This window comes from Garra rufa, chromosome 3 (genome assembly GCF_049309525.1).
Source record: "Garra rufa chromosome 3, GarRuf1.0, whole genome shotgun sequence".
NCBI classification, from domain to species: Eukaryota; Metazoa; Chordata; class Actinopteri; order Cypriniformes; family Cyprinidae; genus Garra; species Garra rufa.
The window spans coordinates 57405360-57426504 of NC_133363.1; the positions used below are offsets into that span (position 1 = coordinate 57405360).

The 21145-nt window shown below is 33.7% G+C and overlaps 1 protein-coding gene and 1 long non-coding RNA gene across 2 annotated transcripts in view; one reads left to right on the forward strand and one right to left on the reverse strand.

The window, feature by feature from the left end:
- Window positions 1-13488, reverse strand: part of dagla (diacylglycerol lipase, alpha) — a 61102-nt gene extending 47614 nt beyond the window's left edge. The window contains exon 1 of the mRNA XM_073836713.1: window positions 12950-13488. The gene's annotated coding sequence lies outside the window, so the exon portion shown is untranslated. The remainder of the gene's footprint in view (window positions 1-12949) is intronic.
- Window positions 13489-14987: 1499 nt separating this feature from the next.
- Window positions 14988-18782, forward strand: LOC141332253 (uncharacterized). Its single transcript, XR_012355294.1, has 2 exons — window positions 14988-15196; window positions 16879-18782. It is a non-coding gene; the product is annotated as an uncharacterized lncRNA (long non-coding RNA).
- The last annotated feature ends 2363 nt before the right edge of the window (window positions 18783-21145 follow it).

Below are 21145 nucleotides of genomic sequence, written 5' to 3' on the forward strand. Positions count from 1 at the left end.
TAATATGGCCGAAGCAGGCGGAGTATTATCAGAAATGAGTTCCCAGCTAGTTTAGCATTTGCACATGTGCTGCGTGGTATTACTGCTCCTGCTTCGGCCATATTACGGCAGCAAACTTCCTTGACTATTACGCCGGAATGGAAGTGTAGTTCCTAATCTTATCAGCCTAGAAACTCGCAGCTTTGCATTTCCACCGGTCTTAGTACACGATATAACTACAGAAGAGTCAAGTTTTAAATACAACAAATATGGAAACTCGTTGGACATTTTTGAACGCGATGCTATTGGTCTAATAGGATTCAATGATCTATGCTAAGCTATGCTAAAATTGATATCGCCAGAACAGGAGAACGGCTGAATGGATTTCAAAATGGTAAAACTCAACTTATTAACTCGGGGGGAGTTGGAGAATGAGCCTATTTCCAAAAAAAGTGGAGTGTTCCTTTAAACTAAATGTTCCATTTTATGATTTTCTTATTTAAAAGTTATTTTAAAAAGAAGTTTGATGATGCACTTCTGCATCATGAAAATCTGATCATTTATAGCAATAAGAAATGATGGAAATGTCTCTGAAAATTTCCCTACTGTGGAAAATGTGCCATTAGCTCATCTAGGTTCATCTATAAAGCCCAAAGTTATGAGGGGAAAAATCATTATGTTTGTGACTAACTGTAACTCAAAGTGGAAAGACTGAATGCAAAACACCATCAGAACTGAAAGGAAGGTTAGGAAAAAATCTGGTTGAATCTGGTCAATGATTGATACGCTGGGCAAAAAAAGAAAAGAAAAAAGACAATGGATGGTTTAAACGGTAACAGTTCAGGAAGATGGTCATAAAGTGGAAACATTCAGTGTTTGGCCCTGAAATGCATTCAATAAAGTGTTGACTTCATAATGGAAAAGAGGGATTATGTATTGGCATGCCGAGGAATGAGTTGGGGGTGGAACGCAGCGTGTTAAAAAATAAATAGGGCATGACAGGGGGAAAAAGTGTTGAGCGTGTGGCAAGGAGAATGAGAAAGACAGAGCAGAGCAAAGCAGGATACAGTCAGCTGGTCACTTTCATGCTGCTTCCTTGTATCAATACTGTACTTGTTGTAGGACTGAATATTTGCCTTTGTGCACTCTGGAGATTTCCTTGCGTTCTGCCTGTGCTATTTTTCAACCACTGGTTAATGTACACATGCGGCAGATAGACGTCTTTGGTTGTTTTTCAGCGTCTCCTGACATAAGCACGTCACATCAAGTTAAAAATACTTCAACTTGGGACGCACAGCACATCATCTCAATTTGGGGAGCAGGAAATGAATTATCTGCAGATACTGAATTTTAACAATAACATGGATAATCTTTTCACCTATCACTGAGATTAGTACGCAATAAGTACATAGTATGAGTATATATATTTTTTCTATATGAACAGAACTTGTTTAAAAAAATATTTATCTTTAAAATGTAACCATTTAAAATGTACTAAAAATATTATAAAAATGAACAAAATAGAAACAAAATAAAAAAAGTATAAATCAAACATCCTTAATATGTAATGATATATTTAATAATGCAAAAATCTCTCTTTTATTATTACCACCTATTCTTATGTAAAAAATAAAATATATAATTAAAAATCCTTAATATATATAATGATACATAAAAATATTTTTTAAATAATAATGATGAAGAATTTTAATAATGATGTTAATTATATAATTTTTAATATATTTAAAAATATACATCCTTAATATGTAATAATATATTAATATATTTAATAATGCAAAAATCTATCTTTTATTATTACCACCTATTCTTATATAATAAAAATGTAAATATATAATTAAAATCCTTATATAATATATATATAATGATATATTAATCTTTTTTTAAATCATAATGAAGAACTTTAATAATGATCTTAATTATATAATTATTATATAATTAACATCACATAACAAATGTATATAATTGTAACTATTTTTAAATATATTTAAAAAATATACACCCTTAATATGTAATGTAATAATTCTATAATAAAAATAAATATATAATTAAAAATCTTCTATATATATTATATTGATGATTTTTTTAAATAATAATGAACAACTTTAATTATAATGTTAATTATATAATTATATTTATTATATAATTAGCATATCATATAACATTCATATAATTATAATTTAAATATATTTAAAAATATACATCCTTAATATGTAACCAAATATTAATATATTTAATAATGCAAAAATAATCTTATATTATTAACTGTTCTTATATAATAAACATAAAAATGTTTAATTAACAATTCGTAACATATAATGATATATTAATAACATTTGTTTAAATGATAATGTTGAAGAACTGTAATAATGATGTTAATTATATAATTATAATTAACATATCACATATTTAAATAACTATATTTTATAAATTTTAAATAAATAATATATATATATATATATATATATATATATATATATATATATATCCTTAATGTCTAATGATATATTAATATATTTAATAATAATGAATGCAAAAATCTATTTTTTATTAACTATTCTTATATAATTAAAAAATGTATAAATAAAAAAACCTTAATATATATATATATATAATTAACATATCACATTACATTTACATAAATATGACTATATTTTAAATAGTTAAAAATATACATCCTTAATATGTAATGGTATGTTAATATATTTAAAAATAAAAAAAATCTATATTTTATTAACTATTCTTATATAATAAAATAAAAACAAATGTACAATTAAAAATCTTAATATAAAATGATATATTAATTATATTTTTATATTTAAAATAATAATGACGAAGAACTTTAATAATGATGTTTACTTTATAATTATAATTATTATATAAAATATATTTTGATATAAAAAGTTTTAAATGTATATATTTTTCCCACATTTTTAAAAATAATAATAAAGAACTTGAATACCAACAATTTTCATCATAGACTTCCTAGAAGTCACTGTCACTCTCAAAAGACCTTGTAAATATTTTAATATTTAACAACAAACCTAAAATATTGTTTTTTAATGCTCATCAATGGCTTTAAGTTAAGTATAGTATAGCACAGTATGTTTGGTTTATGTCATTTACAGTGCTTCAAGGGATGATTATCTAAATGCACATACCTTTCTCATGCGTTATGCCTTTTTCTGATCTTCAAACATGACCAAGCTTGAATATTGAGCAATATGCATTATATTAAAGGTTGTAACGTCATGATATATCACTGTGCTAGCTAGTTTGGTTAGAAATTCCTATAGAGAAAAAATAAACAGGAAACATATTTCCAGAAGCAAAGCCACAAAAAGTGGGCAGTCACTCCTGCTCTCCACTGCGTGTGCAAATTAGCAACCGTGTGTAGCTGTCTGAAACTAAAAAACGAGTCTTGTAGCCTGTCAGTCACCTTCAGACTGCCACGCCTCCTCCAAAAATATTTGCCCCATGACTATGCAAACATCTCGTCATCACATAATCTACCGCTGCTGTGGTTAAACCACACTTGAAGACAGAAAATTTCATGAGCAGATGACACACTTCAAACAACCGTCCTGTTATATGATGAGGTTTCGGATGACTTCAAAGTCATGCAATCCTGATAAAGCCTCCTTTAAGCACTGGTAGGATATCATGACGCCCACTTGCCCCCGAAAAGTGCTTGAGCCACACTTGAAAACATCTGAATGTCAGTGCATTAGATAGCAAAATAATAGCTTGTGAAATGCTTGTAGAAGTACATCCAGCCTCACTCTGTGGCCTTATTAATATGAATGATATGCTAATGCTTGTATTATGAGATTGTACATCCATAACACCTCATCCAAATGAGTCATAAACGAAAGCAGCCTGAAGTGAGGAGAAAATATTTTTGCTATTTTTTTCTGGTCTCAGTGTTGACCATCTCCAATGCTGACTATAATCAAACCTGTAGGAGCACACAAGGAGACAATTTGTTTTTTATACATAGTATATAATATACACTATCAGTCAAGAGTGTGTGAACAGTAAGATTTTTAATGTTTTTCAAATAAGTTTCTTCTGCTCAAGTCTGCATTTATTTCATCTAAATTGCAAAACAGTCAAATTTTGAAATATTTTTACTATTTGAAATGACTGTTTTCTATTTGAAAATATTTTAAAATGTAATTTATTTCTGTGATTTCAAAGCTGAATTTTTAGCATCATTACTCATGCTAATATTCTGTAGATATTTTCAGGTTTCTTTGATAATTAGAAAGATCAGAAGAACAGCATTTATCTGAAATAGAAATCTTTTGTAACATTATACATGTTTTATTCATCACTTTTGGTTAATTTTAATTCCAAGCTTTTGAATGGTATAGTGCATAACGTTACAAAAGCTTTTTATTTCAGATAAATGCTGATCTTAGGATCTTTCTATACATCAAAGAATCCTGAAAAATGTACTCAGCTGTTTTAAATATTGATAATAATAAAAAATGTTTCTTGAACAGCAAATCATGTGACAATGAAGACTGGAGTAATGATACTGAAAATGTAGCTTTGATTGCAGAAAAAGAATTACATTTTAAAATATATTCAAATAGAAAGCAGTTATTTTAAATAGTAAAACTATTTTAAACATTTACAGTTTTTGCTGTACTTTGGATCAAGTACAACAAGGCTTGGTGAGCAGAAAATTCTTTTTTAAAAAACATTAAAATCTTTTGACTGGTTGTGTATATTATATTTTTATCATGCATATTATAATTTATAAAAACAAATGTAAAAAATACAAAATAAATATAGCACTAAATAACCAAATAAACAACATTAGAACAATTGTGACCCTGGACCACAAAACCCGTCATAAGGTTAAATTTTACAAAACTGAGATGTATGCATCTTATGAAAGCTCAATAAATAAGCTTTCTATTGATGTATGGTTTGTTAGGATAGGACAAGATTTGGCCGAGATACAACTATTTGAAAATCTGGAATCTGAGGATGCAAAAAAATCAAAATACTGAGAAAATCACCTTTAAAGTTGTCCAAATTAAGTTCTTAACAATGCATACTACTAATCAAAAATTACATTTTGATATATTTACAGTAGGAATTTTACAAAAAATCTTCATGGAACATGATCTTTACTTAATTTCCTAATGATTTTTGGCATAAAAGAAAAATCAATAATTTTGACCCATACCATGTATTTTTGGCTATTGCTACAAACATACCCCAGCGACTTAAGACTGGTTTTGTGGTCCAGGGTCACAATTAATGAAATGCAACCAAAACTGCTGAAACAAAATGAACTGTGACAGTAAAATTGGACACAATATGTATTCTAAATGGCCATAATCCACCAATTCATTTGCGTCCGGGTCTATTTTTAGACATAATGCCACATAAACTGTTTGGGAGATGAAAGGAACACATGCAACTCAAATGAACCCTTGATACGGTGTCATAAAAATGTGACACTTACTATGTGAGATGATTAAAAAAAACAACAAGCTGCTAAACAATGATCTGTGACGTCCATCTGACGCATGCGTAAAAAAAAAACAAATTACAAACAATTACAAAACAGCACAGACAGAATGCAAAAATGCGAGAATATTTCTGCAACTATAATTAGAAGCTTTATCGATCACGAACGCACTTTGATACATGCATGTGATAACACCAAAGAAAACGTCAATCAATGGACTGATTCATACATGAATCACTTTATAGCTCAAGACACTGACTGAAAAGCCTGACTAGAGTTGGAAGTGCCAGCGCTGATGGAAATCCTGAATAATCCGGACCCATTATAATCAATGCGAGGTGATGATTAACTCCCAGAGTCAATTACTTTAAAATAAAAGACAAATTTGCCTGAACAGGATCACACTGTGATTGCTGAAACAGACTGTTAACAATGACCCACAATAAACACATATTGGTCAACTACTAAAAGCAATCTTGATTTTCGAAATTTAGAATGCAAGAGAGATGGACTTCTGCATGGTTCTGCCAATTTTTTTTACCGTGCCATTAAAAGACATAAAGGAAAAGCTGTGATTAAAATTATCTGAGGCCTGAGGATCCACGCATTGCTCAATAATGTATTACAGAAGCTAATACAATTTTAATTTCTCTAGGCCACATACAATCTTTTGATGTTCGTTCTTTTTGGTGACAAACTGCAGGATGCTGAGCGGACAATGTCTCTGTTGTTCTTGCAGAGGGATGTATTTTCAGGGAACATTTGCCTGCATCATATTGCACATACTGGATATCATATACATACACGAAACATGTTCCGTGCCATCAATGTTTTATAACAACACAGATCTGCAAATGTAAAAAAGGTTGAGAAGTGCTAAACTTAAAGGAGAAGTTCGCTTCCACAACAAAAATTGTCATTCAAGATGTTCATGTCTTTCTTTCCTCAGACAAAAAGAAATTATGTTTTTTGAGGTAAACGTTTCAGGATTTTTCTCCATATAGTGGACTTCAATGGTTGGAACATCCAAAATGCAGTTTAAATGCATCTTCAAAGGCTCTAAATCAGTGGTTGGGAACTTTTTTTTTTTTTTTTTTTTTTTTAAACCAAAGAGACATTTTTTATTTTTTGGCAAATGCATTTTTTCAAAAGAGCCATAGAAAAAAACAATATATTACAATAAAAATAAAGGTTTTCAATAACAATAAATAAATAAATATGAAGCATCACATGTTGAATGCATGAATGAAAATCATGCACATTTTTAAATTCTGGTTAATAGTTTTTTTTCACAAATACAATTTTAAATAAACTAATACTTTACTATAAAAATAGCATTTACTTATTTTGGCTTTCACTCACGCAGTACTTTGTTTACACCCGGTCACTTCATGCGCTTTCTCTGATCGGATATCTACCCGATCGTAAAAAGACCAGGTGTAAATGCCCTCTGAAACGCTGAAACGCTTTCGAGACTTATTTAAATTCGATTGCTCAGACCACTTCAGGAGGTAGTCTGGGCAGCATTCCAGACAAAACTGCATCTGGTTGTTGAAACCACATATGCAAATTTTACTTCTCCCAAAATGGTAAAATAAGAATTGTGTGAGAGCATCGCTTTCCTTGTGTGATCTACTTTAATTTTAAATATAATGCGGGAACTGAAGATCGGACTTAAATCAGTTTTGCGACGACAATTGATCTGAGCAAACCAGACAGAGCAGAGCACATAGCTTTCAATAAAAGCAAATGTTTCTGTCCAATCATTTTGAAATTCTCCCCGTGCCCCTCAAGGTTCAGTTATTTTCTACAAAAAAATTTTAATCTACAAAATACAATTTATATACTTTTTAACCTCAAATGCTCATCTTGTCTAGCTCTTTGTGAACTCAGTGCATTCGGGTCAATACAGTTAGGGTATGTCGAAAAACTCCCATTTCATTTTCTCCTCCAACTTCAAAATCGCCCTACATTGCAGCAAAAGTACCGACGCAGTTTTTACAAAGTGAACGCGCAAGGAGGCTACAAAAAAAAGGCAAAAACAGCAATGTAGGATGATTTTGAAGTTGGAGGAGAAAATGAGATGGGAGTTTTTTGACATACCCTAACTGTTTATGCAGAGCTAAACAAGACGAGCATTTGAGGTTAAAATGTATAGAAATTGTATATTTATTTTAGAAATTAACCGATTGTTTCGCTAGATAAGATGCTAGATTTTTTTTTTCCTTGGCTGGGATTATTTAGAGCCTTTTGAAGCTGCATTTAAACTACATTTTGGACGTTCAAACTTGGTGCACCATAGAAGTCCACTATGGAGGACATTCCGAAACGCATCTCCTCAAAAAACATAATTTCTTTATGACGGAAGAAAGAAACACATGAACATCTTATGCTGCGTTCACACCGCCCCAAATGTCATGCGTCAGTTGCGGCAAGATTACATGTAAAGTCAATGGTTGAGTCCGTCAGAGGTCCGTCAGAGGCTCTGCGTTGCATTGTGTCCGTTGGATCCGTCAACTTTTCAAGCGTTACCTGCGTTTCAAGCGTCAACGCAGCAAACGCAAGCAACGCAGAAGTTCAGCTAGCTGAACTTTTGACGGACTTGACGCACTTGACGCAGTGCGTCAACCAATCAGAGCGTCTCACTGTAGCGACGTCACCACACGTATTTTGAATGAAGCGGGAGCAGAAAAAACAACAACATACAATTCTCTGCGATTGCAGACGGCTACAAGCTTATTCTAGCCGTCTGCAATCGCAGAGAATTGTAAGATCCGTCCTCGTTGTTGTATAAAGACAGGAATGTAAAAGAACTTGCTTGGATGAAGATCGCTGAAGAGATCGGGATGTCAAATTTTTTCTCAACGTAATTATTTCCCATTTCGTTAGCTAGCGAAACATGGTCATGAGAGGATTCCAAAATGTCCAGTCCCAATAGTTTGCCATGGTTTATTCAGGGGAAGTGTGCAAAAAACTAGATGCGTTGGGAGCGTTGCCTGACGTGTGCGGTGTGAACGCACCAAAAAGCAAGCGTTGCCAGCTTCAACGTACATGCGTCAAACTAGATGCGTTAGGTGCGTTGCCTGACGCAGACAAAGTGTGCGGTGTGAACGCACCATTAGATGACAAGAGGGTGAGTAAATTATCTGTACATTTTTGTTCTGGAAGTCAACTTCTCCTTTAACACTGACATTGAATCTCATTTAGAAAACATGAGTCAACCAAATGAATTGTTAAATTGTTGCACTCAGTCTTTTGTTTTACTAAATATTTACACAAAATTTCATTCTGCTCCTGTTTTAATAATAAGACCAAATGGCAGTAGTTACCAAACCAGTAATTTCAGTGGTTATTATTGTGGTTTGAATTATTTTAAGTATACGTATAATTTGTAATCAATGTATAAAGAAAATCAAATCCAATAACATTTTATTTACAATTAGCATCGCTATAATCAATGAATATTTCTGCGAACACAGTACAGGATGCACCAGAGGAAGTGCACTGCAATCTTGCAATCATTTCTTAAGTATGTCTATTGCATCACTGTGAGCAAAGACTGGAAAGACTCAGGGCAAAATAACAATTACTCTTCATGAACTGAATTATCATACAAAGGGCATCCTTTGATCGGACGATTGTTTATGCTGTGAGAGGCTTGACACTGCTCTGTGCAGTCCAATATTGGAGAATACAAAAGAGGTATATAAGCCTGCTTCAGAAGGCCAAGTGGAGCCTCCAGGCAAATTCAAGAACCCATCTACACCTCAATATGTAGTACAACACAGAGCAAAACATTCAGCATTTGATTAGAAAATAGCGTTGCTTTGCTTGTTCTTCAAGGGGAATGCTGGAAAAGCAAGGCTGCACGATAAAGGTTAAATCATCTCCTGATTTATTACATTAATGCATACATTAACATACCCTTTACATTATGAAAACTTGTCAAACTTTCATAAGCTTTTCTTAAAAGCAGAAAAACACTGCCATTTCTTATATAACCTTTAATAATATCAAATTATGTTAATGCTTTTCTATTAAAACAGCAAAAAGACCATTGTCTCACAGAGCTTGCGTAACTGCATTTATTCAGGAGCCACAATCGCAAACATATTTGAGATTCGCGTTTGGATTTATTACAGAACGTCATGGAGAATATTTGCTTGCAGATTTAGCAGAAGCAAATTGCGCAAGAAGCCTTATAAAGAAACACAGACTGGCTGTACACTTCAATTTAAGCAGAACATCGCAATGAAGATCGCTAATGGAGTTTATCCGTGTTTTCAGATCATCAACGCTTTTATGAAATGCAGTTGCCAGGTTTGGAAGGTTTGGAAGGTCAAGAAATACAGGGTAGAAACTACATCTGTTTAAGAATAGACCTGATTGCAGGATTTTAACTCTTGACATTTTTTTTCAGTATAAATAATCACAATTTAAATATGCTTATTCAGGCCGTCTTGGGTTTTTGCACATGAAACGATGCTTGCATATTATTTTCTTAGACAAAATGATGAATATCCGAAGTAGAAACAGTAGGAGAAATTGAAGAAGTTTTAATGCAATGTCAGCAGCCAAGGCTATAATTATGAAATCTTCTAGTTGAGATAAAAAATTAAATAAAACCAAACAAAATAAAATAGAAAATACAATATAATAAAATTGCATGAGGTGTATTGAAATGTAAAAATTATATAAATAATTTTAAATAAAAATAAAAATGTCTTTGCATTAGCAGTCCAAAAAGATATTCTTTATAGAACGCAGAATATAAATAATCACTTTTCACAAGAAATGCATGACATTGAACATGAAACAGAAAAAACACAAAGGTGGAACTTAATTTTATCCATCTGGAATTAACTGGATTATACAAATGAGCGTTTCATACCAGAACAGAGCCACGCCTGGATGAAAGTTTCTGAAAATAATACTTTTATAATAGTTTACCAAAATTTATTCAGACACCTTTAACATTTCTCTCATTATATAAAATGGTAATAAAATATGACAAGAACTATCAAAAACAAATTCATCTTTGACAGCAAGGTATGTAAAGAATTACAATCAATGAAAAATTCAGACAACTATTAATACTTCATTGACCAATTAGCAAGCAATGCTTAATTTTGTTCAGTCTGTATAAAAAGGCAGTTAAAGGCAATTAAAATGAGCAATTAAAGAAAAAACACTTAAGCAAAACATGGTCAGGTCAAAGCGTCTGAATAATTTTGGTCCCAATTTTTTATCAATTTTACTGGTATGTTTATATGTCAGTTTACTTTATTTTGCTATCACTTACATAAATGAGCTATAGTGTACTAATAAAAATAAAATATCAAAAATGATATCTGGTGTCTCAATAATTTTTGGTTCAACTGTATATCAGCCCAGCAAATGAATCATCTGATATTTGACAATACCTGCAGCAGTTTAACGCTTAGAATCAACAGTTGTTGTCAATAGATAGCGATCATTGTCTGCTTTCATTTTAGCAGCAGTTTTGTGTGAATCTTATTTGCAACTTATTTCCCCATATCCGTCATCAGACATCCTCCACACTACATAATGGACACTGGCCACTGAAGATCCCATAATCGGTCAATAATCTGTTCAAATACAGCTCCAGGGTTAAATCAGCTAAACGACACATCAACAAAACTATCCTAAAACATGCACTTTGTCCATATACAAAAAGCCACACTCAGTAATTAACAGCAATTTCCTCTCGCAGCGAGCATGCATTTGCTGGCCCCTTCAAACCTCTGATGCGCTTCATCAAGCCTCGAAGATGCAGCCATAACCTCTCCATTAAGAATTAAAAGCCTCTGGTTTAGACGCTGACAAGTTTATACTATGTATCTTCTGTAGACATGAAGATCCTACAGCACACAGAGATCCTGAGCAAGACTTATAAGACATACATCCTAATCCCAGCAATGAAATCACCACAATATGCTGTGGTTACCTGGTCATGTACCAGGGATGTTGGGTGTGCTCATATGCCTGCAAGCAATGCAAAACTCTTCCTTTATAAACGCACTGTTACTCATACAGGCTTGCAAGGTATGACTTGTAAAATTACTCAAACACAATGGGTATCACTAGGTCCTGGCAAAATACAGTTGCACACATTAATATATTCAAAGAATACCACAGAAACATTATGGCAGCATGTTCAAACAACCTTTCTGTGCCACAACTGTATTAAATATTTATGACTTATGAATTTCAGATTATATATTAAACTGTTAAAAGTTTAATTGATGATTACCATAATAATACACTATAGTATTTAAAGGATCTGCTTACAAGAACACCATGTTAGTATGTTAGTCAAAAGTTTTTGAACAGTAAGATTTTTGTTTTTAAAGAAGTCTCTTCTGCTCACCAAGCCTGCATTTATTTGATCTAAAGCACAGCAAAAACAGTACAATTTAGAAATATTTTTCACTATTTAAAATAACTGTTTTCCTTGAATATATTTTAAGATGTAATTTATTCCTGTGATTTCAAAGCTGTTTTTTAGCATCATTACTCCAGTCACATGATCCTTAAGAAATCATTCTAATATTCTGATTAATATTATTATGTTGACAACAGCTGAGTAGATTTTATTCAGGTTTCTTTGATGAATAGAAAGAAGAAGAACAGCATTCATCTTAAAAAATATCATCACTTTTGATCAATTTAAGGCATCCTTGCTAAATAAAAGTATTAATTTCCATACTTAATTAATAGTACTCAAAGCTTTTGAATGCTATAGTGTATAATATTACAAATGTGTTTTATTTCAGATAAATGCTGATCTTTGGATCTTTCTATTCAAAGAATTCTAAAAAAAAAAAAAAAAGTACTCAACCGTTTTAAATATTGATAATAATTATAATTTAAAAAACGATTGAACAGCAAATCAGCATAGAATGATTTCTGATCTAAATTCAAATAGAAACCATTATTTTAAATAGTAAAACTATTTTACAATATTACTGCTTTGGCTGTATTTTGAATCAAAAAATGCTAATAAATAAAAAAAAAACATAAAAATCTGGTAGTGTACTATATGCATCAAATGGTACTTTATGTAAGTAATTTAATATTTACAAATTGATTACCATATTCGCATACCATGCTATTAGCTACTCAAAATACTTCAAAGGATAGCACAGTACTACCATGCTAACGTTACAAGTCCGAAAAACATGGTAATTTTCGTTAGTGCGATAACAGTATTCTGAGGTAACTAGGCTATTTTGTGGTCAAGTGTTGAGTTGTACACAATCAAACACAGATACCACAGTACTGAATGTACTAAGAGGGATGTTGTCAATGTAACGTTACAATATCCAAAAAAAAATGTTTACTGTCGTTAGCGCAATAACTGTAGTAACTACGATTTTCTGGCGGAAACTGCGGTTACCATGGTAAATTTTCATATGGGTCGCCCATACGAAGACTCACCTGTAGTATGAGCGCGTCTTCCCGAGACCTTCTTCTGCATGGACTCTCTTAAATCTCCCATCCTCCGCAAATACACACACACACCGAGCCGCAGAACCGACCCAGATGACGGTTCCGAACCAGCCACAGGTCTCAGAACAGCAACAGTCCCGTTAATGCGGCGTCCCGTTTGCATTCACACAAGCACATGAAGGAGGGAAGAGGTGTTTAATTCGGGCTGTTCCAGCTGTCCAGAAACGGATTTTTTATTTCATATCGATCGCCTCAGTTTCATTGACATTCCGCCGTAACGTCACCGATATTTTCACGCCTTCCCAAGCGCGCGTCGCGTCAGAAGCCGCTCCATATTCCCTTCAAACCGCAAAAAAATGTTCACGCACACACGAATCTAACATTTATCCCCTGTGCTCCGTCGTGACATTCCCTCTCCGCGTAGTAAAATCGTGCGGTAAGTCCAGGTCCCGCACTGTCCGCAGCAGCAGCAGGTCCCAGTCAGATTGATTGCTGTATATCTTCGCTACGATCTTTTTTCCATACAAGCAACGTCGTTGCGATTCTCCATTCCAGTTGCGCATACTGGACCTGCATCCCGCTTCTCGCCTGCTCTGCTGGCGTTCCTCACGTCATCCATTGGTTGCCATAAGAGGCGCTGCGCTATTGACGTACGACGCTGCAATTTTCCGCTGCTTAGGAACCACTGGCACACTGCTGGGACGGGCTTAGTGAATACAGAGGAGACTCCGAAATAGTATGCTGGGCGTGGAACGACGTCATTTCCTGAATTTCTTAAGCCTTTGTAATCACCAGGGAGTGCCAATGGATAAGAAACAAATCAATTAATCAATACATGCATTTATATAATACTTCATTGAATTAGATGATAGATAGATAGATAGATAGATAGATAGATAGATAGATAGATAGATAGATAGATAGATAGATAGATAGATAGATAGATAGATAGATAGATAGATGATTATTCATATACACAATATATACTCATAAAAAGTTAGATGATAGATAGATAGATAGATAGATAGATAGATAGATAGATAGATAGATAGATAGATAGATAGATAGATAGATAGATTCAAATACACAATATATACTCATAGATGAAAGATAGTTAATTTACATAATATATACTCATAGATAAATAGATACATAAACAGATAATTTATATACACAACATATACTCATAGATAGATAATACACAATATATACTATAGATAGATGATAGATAGATAGATAGATAGATAGATAGATAGATAGATAGATAGATAGATAGATAGATAGATAGATAGATAGATAGATAGATAGATAGATAGATAGATAGATGATTCAAACACACAATATATACTCATAGATAGATGAAAGATAGTTAATTTACATAATACTCATAGATAAATAGATACATAAACAGATAATTTATATACACAACATATACTCATAGATAGATAATACACAATATATACTATAGATAGATGATAGATAGATAGATAGATAGATAGATAGATAGATAGATAGATAGATAGATAGATAGATAGATAGATAGATAGATAGATAGATAGATAGATAGATAGATAGATAGATAGATAGATAGATAGATAATTTATATACACAATATATAATCTAGATATATATATATCTCATAGATAGATAGATAGATTCCTGTTAATTTAAGGGCATGATCTGGCTCTTTAATTTCCCAAACAGGTTCATACCAAACAGTCTTTGAGGTGTGTGGGAATTTGACATAAAGCATCTTGACTGTCATTGCAATGCAAGCAGGCTTGTAGACATTCCTCGTCAGGTAAAACCTGTTCAGGCACTCCCCAAAAAAGCACTTTCTGTTTCCATCAAGGAATGATTGCCCCAGGACAGCAACTGTCTGTGTTTCGCTGCAGACCGTGGCACCTACATGACGTCAATAAAGTAAAATTACATAAAACTTCAATGCAACAACCATTACACCAGTCTGAGCCGAACGACGACACACGTGCCTCAGCTGCACTGTGTGCTCCCCCTGTTCTCACTGATGGAGTGGTACATCCCAGCGCCTCTCCTCCTCCTCCTCCTCTTGCTGCTGTGTCCTCCATCACTCCATTTCCTTTGATTCTGTTTCTCCTTGAGGACGGATTCAGGCCTTCCTGCAGAGCGTATCTCTTGGTTTCTCATCCTGCATCTCTCCACACTTCTTTGGAAAGAAGAAGAGGTGAGCAAGGATTTCAAGGCAACATATAGAAGGTACGTTCCATCCATCATCATCATCTTTCCATCAGAACTGGAAGAGAACGTGATGATCTGCTGTGGCCTGTGCAGCCATCATAACTGCATCACAACAGAAATCACATCTATGTGATGCTTTAATAACCCGTTTTTAAGTCCGCATTCTAGGTTACACATTCTACGCATGGTTCTGCATGGCTCCAGTCATTTTTTATGTGCTTTTATTTATTTTTAATGTACAGTGCTCCCCTCCCTTTACCTGTGTATGACTCATGCAGATTTACATGGATATTTCTGCATGCTGCAGATTAACTCTTGCACATTTAATGCCAAAGAAACATCATTTATTGTTTTTGGTGGGTGCAAAAGGCTACAACAACATGACTAATATTAAGAGTACTTGTCACTTTTGTACCACATACCTTAAAAAAGAGCTTCTACGCACAAAAGACGCACATGCTTTTAAAGGAAGCAACGACTAATGGATGCTGCCCTTTGGCTGTCTATTACAAGCACATAGCACGTGATAGTCAGTAGGCCACTGCATATAATGGCATTGCCATATCAAGGTCAAAGGTTCAAATGGTTCATGTTATGCAATTCTGTAATTCTTTTTTTTTTCATTCAAAACCCATATGCATTTTTCTGTGGTATACAAAATGAATTTTTTAAAGACCCTTCAGTAGCTCTTTTTTAATAAAATGCTAGTTCAGTCCACAATAAATAAATATGTGACTCTGGACTACAAAACCAGTTTTGAGTAGCAAGGGTATATTGTATGGGTCAAAATGATCTTTTATGCCAAAAATCATTAGGATATTAAATAAGGATCATGTTCCATGAAGATATTTAGTAAATGTTCTAACGTAAATATATTTTCTAGTAATATGCATTGCTAAGAACTTAATTTGGACAACTTTAAAGGTGATTTTCTCAATATTTGGATTTTTTTGCCTTAGATTTTAGATGTTCAAGTAGTTGTATCTTGACCAAATGTTGTCCTATCCTAACAAACCACACATCAATGGAAAGCTTATTTATTTAGCTTTAGCTTTCAGATGATGTATAAATCATAATTTCAACCCTTATGACTGATTTTGAGGTCCAGGATCACATATTACAAAAGCAGGCCATACAACTGCATTACAAGTCTTCTAAAATCATATATTTTGTTTAGAAACAGTTTTATTTTTCCTGCCCATTGCACTTAAATTTAATTTACACATTACTTTTACAAATACTGCCATTAAAAAACAATTTAATTCAGCAATTATGCATTAAATTGGCCAAAAGTGACAGTAGTTTCCTGGGGAAAATTTGTCATAGTGCCTAAAATAATTAATAAGATCAACAGTTTTCAACATTGATAATAATAAGCAATGTTCTTGAGCTTCAAATCAACAAATCAGAATGATTTCTAAAGGATCATGCAACCCTGAAGACTGAAGTAATGATGCTGAAAAATCAGCTTTGCATGAGAGAAATACATTTTAATTTAAAACATATTCAAATAGAAAACAGTTATTTTAAATTGTAATTAATATTTCTGTTTTACTATGTTTTTAATCAAATAAATGCAACTTTGTTGAACAAAAAGGACTTTCAAAGACATAACCGACCCAAACTTTTAAACAATTGTGCACATAAAGAAGTTTAAAACCTCGATCTCTTTCTCTTCTTTGTTTTTGTATTCCTAAAAGAAGCCCCCAGGAAAACCTGCCAGATCCCTCGACCCCTTGATCCCATTCCCACATGGAAGCAAAGGCCAAAGGATCATCAAAGTCTGCCTCCAAAGCAGAGAAGAAGGAGGCAGCGCCACCACCAAAACCAGATCCCGTCTCAGCTGAACCTGCAGAACCTGAGAAGCCGGCGGAAGATGGAGCGAACAACCAACAGGGGGCAGCGGAGTCAGCAGGAAGTTGCTGCGAAAGCTTAGAAAATTTGAAGCCTTTCCTGATTGGAGGAGCTGTTATTGCGCTTGGCGCTGTACTGGTGGGCGTAATCTTATTAGCCAAGAAAAACTGACCCAAAACCTATGATTGATTGTTAAAAAGTGGGGTTGATTAGTTAACAGATTATTAAAGTTTATATAAAGGGGGTGGGGAGTCACTAGTAGGGTGAACATATGTCCTGTTTTTTTGGGACATGTCCTTTTCAGGATTTCTAGCCTGAAATGTTTAAGTTTTGGCTTGACTGAAATGTAGTTTGACCAATAGCATGCATGCATTGTACATAATCGACCAATCGTGGCGCACAAGGTGGGATTTACAGAGAACGGCCAAAGCAATGCAAATGAAGACCATAGAGATTGTGTCAATAGTAAAACAAAGCCAAAACCTGGGCATTTTAAGCAATTTAGAAATCCTAGCCAGGACTCGTCCTGGAGTGTATATGGTCACTCCACACACTAGGCATCTTAATTTTATGCTGTATTTTAATTTCAGTGCTTGTGGTGATGTTCCTGCCAGCTATTAAAGCAAGCTAGATATGCATTTAGGCCAAACACTTTTTCATATAACATTAAACACAGTTGTAGCCAATGCACATTTACAATACACCAAAACTTTCATCCTAGTCACTTTGCCTGCTGGTTGACGCTCAAAAACATCCTCACCCATGCCATAATATTGATATTAAACCAATTATCCAAACGTTTTTCAAGCTGGACTTAAATCTATAACTGCCAACTGTAAAATAAAACAACATTAAGATGCATGATTCAAGTTTCAAACTACAGTTTTCTGTCCTTTATGGAAATTAAATGCTATTTATGTCTTGTTACCAAAAAAAAAAGCAATTGGTTTCATATTTAAAAGCTTGTGCAGATTCCTATGTACATATCAAGCCAATGACATCTATTACAGATAGGCCTGTATTGTTGAGAGAAGGCGTAGAAATGTAAAGAAAATCTTAGTTTTAAATAATGTAGATTATCTGTGTTCATTTTGTATTTGATATCACCTTCCATCAAACAAACACAAGCCATTGAATAATTCAATAATCTTGCCTGTGAATTTGCATACTGTAGACCATGTGTGCCATTTCAAAATCTTAGTTTCTTGTCTGAACGACGTTGACGATTTTCTGAAGTGGGCCAATGGAAATAGATGTGATGCAATATAGATGCAACGTAGATTATGACGGCTCTCGGCCAACAGCTTTCAATTTCGCAGTTACACTACGGCGAGCGCTACACAAACAGAAACAATCCCTAAATGCATGCAGACACGAACAATATACACTCACACGTCACATGACATACTGTTACAGAAAATTACATTTTCTTTAAAGTGCGTATATAATGCAATAATTCAAATAGAACTCTGTATTTAAAAGAAAGAAGACTGTGTATTAGTTGTGACACTGACGGTAACAATGGCGGTTGTCTCGGTGGTGATGATGACGATGATGATGAGTGATTATGATTTTATTTGTTTGTTCTAATGGAGTTTACCTGTTCCTCTAATGTGGCCCCTTTCCTCCTGCCATATGTATTTATTTTGCACACAACCTCGCCTGCTGCCTTTCTGCTGTTCCTCGTGTGAATTAAAACAAGATGGCTCCCTTGTGACTTGATGACCTTATTAAAGGACAATGAACCATATTTTCCCAGACTCTGTGTTATTTTTGGACGGAATTCAATACTTGAAGTCTATTTTAAGCAGAGTGACTATTAAAAAGGAATTAGTGAATCTGGTAATATAGACATGCATCTATCACTGGAAAAAGGAAAAACGACAACAAAAACATACAAAGGTCAGGCGTGATGCAAAATATTTCATCAAGGGGTTAAAAATCAATCTTCGAAGGACTTACAGTAAATGCATGACAGATTTTTATAGTGTTGTTTTAATATTCTTGCTGCAATCCTAAAAAATGTTTAAAGTTACGTTTGTATTTACTGAATTTTACACAGATACACTATAGGCACTGAACCTAAACAATGCCACTGAGCCGAACAAAACTCATATTTTGCTGATTATTGCTGCTGAAAATGGTCAATTATTTTCTTGTTTTGGGCTGTGCTAATCGGTTGGACTGGGAAATAACATTTGGAGTACTATAGACTGCCAAAAGTTATAACAAATCAAGTAGAAGAGTGCAAAAAACTCTCTGAGGAACAAAAGGCGTTTGTGGTTGGCCAAACTAAACCAGGATTTCCAGGGCAAGAATCTTGACAACATTCATGTTTGTTCCTATCATTTCCAGTCAGGTAGGTGAAATATTAGGCTAATGTCTTAAGTAATACTGCTAGTACATATAACAAAAACATACAAAGGTCTGGGGTGATGCAAAATATGTCATCAAGGGGTTAAAAAGCAATCATCAAAGGACTTACAGTACATGCATGACTGATTTTTACAACTGTGTTTTAATATACTTGCTGCAATCCTACAAAAATGTATTTTTAAGTTATGTTTTTGAAGTATTTACTGAATTTTATACTATAGAGTGTTTTCAAGACACTCCATAGTGTCAAATGTTTATTGGCGACACTGAACATAAACAGTGCCACTGAACTGAACGAAACTCACAAATTTAGCTGATTATAGCTGCTGAAAATGATGAATTACTGTCATGTTTTGGGCTGTACTGATCGGTCAGACGGGAAAAGAACATTTGGAGTATTAGACTGACAAAAGTTATAGCAAATCAAGTAGAGTGCAAAAAACTGTCTGAGGAACAAAAGGCGTTTGTGGTTGGCAAAATTGAACCAGGATTTCCAGGGCAAGAATCTTGACAACATTTGTGTTTGTTCTTGTCATTTCCGGTCAGGTAGGTGAAAGGCTAATGTCTTAATTTATACTGATCTTATGTATCTTTATCACCTATTAACTTTAGTTTGTCAAAATATTGCACCCTTTCCTGCTTACTAAGTCCTTTTCTATATGATTCAGCAGCTTCCACACATATTTTCCATGGTTTAGACAGAATAAACTGGCAGAACAACATATTCAGTTGTACATTAACCATGCAATCCGTGCTGTTGTTTACATCCGAGTATCTCTGATATGGCCGCGCATACTGGTAACTGACCAAATCGTGATGTAACCGCTTTTTAAATCTGCTTTTAGAAGTCATAAAATAAATTGAGATTATTTTATTCTAGCCCTAATTTTAAAAATGATTGTATTCTGTGAACAGCCCTAGTTTTTAACAGTAGGAAACAATACAATAAAACAAATACAATTTTCATTGAAGGTTTTATCATATTGATTATCAGAACATTTGACATCAGAAATGGTTGAGAAAGTTATTACAGAGATCTGGGCCCGTATTCACAAAACATTTTATCTTACCACTAAGAGTTCTCCTATATAGCAGTAAAAAATTTCACAAAGCTTCTGAGACAAACTTTTACTAAGGAATAGCGAGAAATCTTAAAGGAGTAGTTCACTTCCAGAACAAAACTGTACAGATAATTTACTTTTAGAAAATAACTGATCGTTTTGCTAAATAAGACCCTTCTTCCTCGGCTGGGATTGTTTAAAGCCCTTTAAAGCTGTGTTTAAACTGCATTTTGGAAGTTCAAACTCAGGGCCACCATAGAAGTCCACTATATAGAGAGAAATCCTGAAATGTTTTCCTCAAAAAACAATTTCTTTACGACTGAAGAAAGAAAGACATGAACATCTTGGATGACAAGTGTAAGGGCAAGGTTGACCTCATTGCTATGGATGATGTCAGATATAAGCACACAATGATTGGCTGTTAGGGGAAGAGTCTCTTTATAGAGATTTATTCATAGAAATATGATAGAGTGTGATATTACGTTGCCACATTCAAATAAAGGTTTAAAAATAAATATGTTGCACATTCAAATAAAGATTTAAAATACAGGCTAGTATATGTTCAGCTTATTGTCAGATTGTCAGAACAATCATGGCTGATAGTAACCCTGTTGAAAAAAAAAACAGCATATGCTGGTTAGGCAGGTTTTCATGCTGGTTTAAGCTGGTCCTTTGC